The sequence below is a fragment of the Hyla sarda genome, chromosome 9, assembly GCF_029499605.1.
Source record: "Hyla sarda isolate aHylSar1 chromosome 9, aHylSar1.hap1, whole genome shotgun sequence".
Taxonomy (NCBI): Eukaryota; Metazoa; Chordata; class Amphibia; order Anura; family Hylidae; genus Hyla; species Hyla sarda.
Genome location: NC_079197.1, coordinates 90,055,149 through 90,061,596, shown reverse-complemented (window position 1 = coordinate 90,061,596; position 6,448 = coordinate 90,055,149).

Below are 6,448 nucleotides of genomic sequence, written 5' to 3'. Positions count from 1 at the left end.
GGCCCTATGGTCATCGACGTCATATTACCTGTGGAATTATCACAATGAAACAGCTTGGAGTGATAACAATGAACCATAACTGATTAAATGAAACATTCGCACTTTCATAGTTGGGAAGCGCTGAGAAGCAGGGGCTGGAACTGGTGGTATCTCGCCTGGCCAAGGACCGCCAGCTCGATGCTTACCACAATGGTACTGAAAAAATTTAAATAAATTTGAATTAAATTAAATAAAAATGGCATTAAAAAATATAATTATCCTCTATGCGTGTTAGAACAAAGCAAACTATTCTACACCCCTATTTAGGCTCTCTGTAGGCCAGAAATAGCCGTTTTTAATACAATAAATTTGTCCTGAAACACATTTTTAAAAGTTTGCTCATCTCTAATTATAACTAAATGCGTTTCAGGATGTATAGATAGAGTTCAATACACCTTCTTCAGTGGTGTATCACCACTGAAGAAGAGGTATTGAACTTTTCAGTTAACCTCGCATATTGATTGCTGTGAGCTGCTCAATCAGTTTTCCATTTTTACAACTATAATGTAAAACATCCCTAACAGTGAATGGTGTAAACGGAAAAAAAAAAAAAAAAAGTCCAACAAAATGGATGCTTTTTTGACACAATCTTATTGAAAAAAAAAATATAAAAAGTGATTAAAAAGTTAAACATAACCAAATGGTACCAATAAAAACTTGGGATCACAGCGCAAAAAATGATCCTCATGCAGCCTAATATACAGAAAAATGGGCAAGTTATAGGTGGTCATATTAGGGCAATTTTAAAAATAATAATTTTGTTAAAAAAAAGTTTGAGATTTTTTTTGAAGTGGTACAATAATAGAAAAGCATGTAACCATGGGTATCATTTTATTCGTATTGACCCACAGATTAATGAAACATATAATTTTTACCATAAAGTGTACACCGTGAAAACGAAACCTTCCAAAATTTACTACATTGCGGTTTTCTTTTCAATTTCCCCACTAAATAATATTTTTTTGGTTGCACATTTTATGGTAAAATGAGTGATGTCATTACAAAAGACAATTGGTTGAGCAAAAAACAAGCCCTCATATGGGTCTGTGGATGGAAATATTAAGGCGAGGAAGAAAAATCGAAAATGCAAAAATAAAATTGGCCTGGTCCTTAAGGCCAAAATGGAATTGGTCCTTAAGAATGCAGGGCATTCCTGTATGTCCTGTGCCCACTCCCCTGCTATGACCCAGGCTTACGAGCTGACCCCGTGTCATAGCCTGGTGTTTTCGGACCCATGTCTAATGCCGGACATTACCGATCATGGCGATTTTCAGCATTAACACCTTAGATGTGGCAATCAAACTTGATTCCATATCTAAAATGAAGAAAAAAAATAAAAATGTTGTGGCATCCAGAACAGCTGAGGGGACGGGGGGCTGGAGCTATCGAGCACAGATTACAATTATCAATGCTATATTATGGTATATCATTGAACAGTATATGCATTCAGAAGATTGCATGTAATCATCCCCTATGGGGACTAATAAATGGTGTACAAAAAAAAAAAAAAAGTTAATAAATGTCATTTAACCACTTCCCTAATAAAGGTTTGAATCACCCACATTTTTCCATAAAAAATAAATAAAAATGTAAACAAAAACATAAACATATGTGATATCACCGTGTGCGTAAATGTCCGAGCGAGCATGCCGTATACATGAACAAATTCCAAAGTCCAAAATTGTGTATTTTTTGTCACTTTGTATAACCTAAAAAATTTATAAAAAGCAATCAAAAAGTCCCATCAGAACAAAAATGGTACTGATAAAAACTACAGATCACAGCACAAAAAATTATCCCTCATATAGCCCATATGCGGAAAAATAAAAAGTAATAGGGGTCAGAAAATAACAATTTTAAACATAATAATTTTGGTGCATATAGTTATAATTTTTAAGCAGTATGATAAAATAAAACTTACATAAATTGGGTATCCTTGTAATTGTATGAACCTACAGAATAAATATAAGGTGTCAATTTAACCGAAAAGTGCACTGAGTAGAAACAGAAGCCGCTATAAATTACAAAATGGAGTTTCTTTTTTCAATTTTGTCTGACAAATATTTTTTGGGGGGTTTCACCATTGATTTTGTGGGGAAATGACTGATGTAATTGCAAAGTAAAATTGGTAGCACATAAAACAAGCCTTCATATAGGTCTGTAGATGGAACAATGAAAAACTAAAGTGCAAAAATGGAAAAACATAAAATCGACACTCTCATCAAAACTTTTTGCTATTATACTCCTTATGGTAAATAAAAAAATCTTTCTAATGTACTTTGTTTAAAAAAAATGAAGTTTTCTATGCTTTATATGTGTTTTAAAAAGATGCCACTAGGTGTCTCCCTACTTGTTCAGAGCACATTCCCCTTATGTTTTGCACAGACAGTGGACTCCTGTTGGCCTGGCAGAAGTCCAAAATTAGGAAATGCTGAGGGTGTGTACAGCCTTATCCAATCATAGCTCAACTCACACACTGAACTGGGCTGTGTGTAGCAGAGTGATGGAGGAAGTTCTCCCCTGTACGGCTTCAGATGATGTCACGCCTGCTGGGTAACGCCCTTCCCAGTTTGTGAATCTGACTGAGACAGAGCAGAAAATACAGAGCAATATCAAGATAGAAAACTAACAAATAATAAAAATAAAGGCAGAGGGTGGTTTATCATGATGGGGCAGTGAACTGGGAGAATTGTAAAATTTAACAAGATCATGAGAGGTTAACATTCAAGTGAAAGGTGACAATACTGCTGTGACCAATGAATTCCTGACCCAAAGACGTGATGGGCAGGAAAGCAAATTCTTTACCCAAAGACGTGATGGGTAATACAAAAATAATCTTACTACCTGAACTCTTGAGGGTCCTAGGGGAATCACCTAAGATAAAAAGACAAAGATGAAGATTACTGCTGCCATCAAATTACTGCCAATTGCAACACCATACCAACCTTGACTACTGAGAATGCTTGACCAATTCCGACCAGTGACATTACTCAACCGATAATATTCATAAAAATAACCACTTTAACACCACAGTTCCGGGATTCTGTAACCTAAAGAAAACCAGCCTGAAATATATCCTACTAACATGACCAACTGCAAAACCGACTATGCCTACCTGCAATCCCAAACAGCAGACTTAACAGTGAACCCACGATGAATGATCCTGATACCAGCAAAGCTCAGAGCAAGACTGCTAAAAATGAACACATGCATGTTACTAAATGAAAATAATAAGGAAACTAACCCACACGAAGACCCAAGGACGAGTTGAGTCAGTGGTGACCAAAGTGAGCCGAGACCCTAAGGCGTGTTGGGCAGGAGCTACTTATTACCAAAAGCAATTGTGTATATGTTCTAATTTATTTATTATTTAACATACATTCATCCGTTGTGACAAGCTAATACTCCTAGGCCTACAGAATAACATTTACACCTTCGCCTAGACTGAACAACTCTACCAGGACAGACCACCTGTGAAAAACCTGTTACCATAATCATGTAACACTCTCACTATTATCTACTGAATCCGCCACTAGACTTGCTTGAGAAGTGAAGACAAAACAAAAGGAACCCTAGTTGAATCTGACTGCTGAGAACCACCAACCACTATGGATCTGCAAGAACAATACTGAGATTACAACAAAGCGTGACATGACACTAGACATAATGAACAGGACTACCACGTACCTGATGATAAACAAATTCTTGATAATTGTCACGATGCCGGCTGGCAGGTAGTGGATCCTCTGTGCCAGAGAGGGATGGCGAGGACCGCGCTAGTGGACCGGTTCTAAGCCACTACAGGTTTTCACCAGAGCCCGCCGCAAAGCGGGATGGTCTTGCTGCGGCGGTAGTGACCAGGTCGTATCCACTAGCAACGGCTCACCTCTCTGACTGCTGAAGATAGGCGAGGTACAAGGGAGTAGGCAGAAGCAAGGTCGGACGTAGCAGAAGGTCGGGGGCAGGCGGCAAGGATCGTAGTCAGGGGCAACGGCAGGAGGTCAGGAACACGGGCTAGGAACAAACAAGGGAACGCTTTCACTAGGCACAAGTGCAACAAGATCCGGCAAGGGAGTGCAGGGGAAGTGAGGTGATATAGGGAAGTGCACAGGTGGAAAGTAATTAAGCTAATTGGAAGATTGGGCCAGGCACCATCATAGGTGCACTGGCCCTTTAAATCGCAGAGACCCGGCGCGCGCGCGCCCTAGGGAGCGGGGCCGCGCGCGCCGGGACAGGACCGACGGAGAGCGAGTCAGGTACGGGGACCGGGGTGCGCATCGCGAGCGGGCGCCACCCGCATCGCGAATCGCATCCCGGCTGGAGGCGGGACCGCAGCGCACCCGGTCAGTGGATCTGACCGGGGCGCTGCAGCAACGAGGATGAGGCGAGCGCTCCGGGGAGGAACGGGGACCCGGAGCGCTCGGCGTAACAGTACCCCCCCCCTTGGGTCTCCCCCTCTTCTTGGGGCCAAAGAACCTGAGGAAAAAAAAGTCAATTTTTTCGTGATGAGGTCCGATGCACATTAGGAGGGGTTCTGTGCGGAAACGCATGAGACAGTCCAATCTTTCATTGTTAATACAATAGATGTAGAGGGGTCTGGCGAGACTGGTCACAGGGACGTAGAACCTGTTGATAAGAGAGGCCAAAAAAATTTTTCCTGCAGATCCGGAATCCAAGAAGACCATAGTAGAGAAGGAGAAGGTAGAGGCAGATATCCGCACAGGCACAGTAAGGCGTGGAGAAGCAGAGTTGACATCAAGAACTGTGTCACCTTTGTGCGGAGTCAGCGTACGTCTTTCCAGGCGGGGAGGACGGATAGGACAATCCTTCAGGAAGTGTTCGGTACCGGCATAGTACAGGCAAAGATTCTCCATGCGGCGTCGTGTCCTCTCTTGAGGTGTCAAGCGAGACCGGTCAACTTGCATAGCCTCCGCGGCGGGAAGCACAGGAACGGATTGCAGAGGACCAGAGGAGAGAGGAGCCGGGGAGAAAAAACGCCTCGTGCGAACAAAGTCCATATCCAGGCGGAGCTCCAGACGCCATCCGGAAGAACGCATGTCAATGCGAGTGGCAAGATGAATGAGTTCGTGCAGGTTAGCAGGAGTTTCTCGTGCGGCCAGAACATCTTTAATGTTGCTGGATAGGCCTTTTTTAAAGGTCGCGCAGAGAATCTCACTATTCCAGGACAACTCGGAAGCAAGAGCACGGAACTGAATGGCGTACTCGCCAACGGAAGAAACACCCTGGACCAGGTTCAGCAGGGCAGTCTTGGCAGAAGAGGCTCGGGCAGGCTCCTCGAAGACACCACGGACCTCAGCGAAGTAGGACTGGACTGTGGCTGTGGCAGGATCATTGCGGACCCCATCAAATTTGTCCGGCAGGGACAAGCAGGGGTTAGGAGCGGCCGGTTGCTGCGGAGGAGTTGCAGGAGCCGGCGGAGGAGATGGTTGTTGCAGCTGTAGCTGTGACTGAATTTGCTGTATCTGTGACTGAAGATGCAGTGTCACGGAGGTCAAGTATGCCAGCTGTTGATTTCGTTGGGCGATCTTTAGGGCTTGCTGGGCGACCAGTGTAGGGAGGTCGGTGACAACTGGCAGAGGAACTTCAGCGGGATCCATGGCCGGATCTACTGTCACGATGCCGGCTGGCAGGTAGTGGATCCTCTGTGCCAGAGAGGGATGGCGAGGACCGCGCTAGTGGACCGGTTCTAAGCCACTACAGGTTTTCACCAGAGCCCGCCGCAAAGCGGGATGGTCTTGCTGCGGCGGTAGTGACCAGGTCGTATCCACTAGCAACGGCTCACCTCTCTGACTGCTGAAGATAGGCGAGGTACAAGGGAGTAGGCAGAAGCAAGGTCGGACGTAGCAGAAGGTCGGGGGCAGGCGGCAAGGATCGTAGTCAGGGGCAACGGCAGGAGGTCAGGAACACGGGCTAGGAACAAACAAGGGAACGCTTTCACTAGGCACAAGTGCAACAAGATCCGGCAAGGGAGTGCAGGGGAAGTGAGGTGATATAGGGAAGTGCACAGGTGGAAAGTAATTAAGCTAATTGGAAGATTGGGCCAGGCACCATCATAGGTGCACTGGCCCTTTAAATCGCAGAGACCCGGCGCGCGCGCGCCCTAGGGAGCGGGGCCGCGCGCCGGGACAGGACCGACGGAGAGCGAGTCAGGTACGGGGACCGGGGTGCGCATCGCGAGCGGGCGCCACCCGCATCGCGAATCGCATCCCGGCTGGAGGCGGGACCGCAGCGCACCCGGTCAGTGGATCTGACCGGGGCGCTGCAGCAACGAGGATGAGGCGAGCGCTCCGGGGAGGAACGGGGACCCGGAGCGCTCGGCGTAACAATAATGGTTGCAGTAACAGTTTGCAATGTTCAGATAGCAACCGCGAACTGAAAAACAATTAAC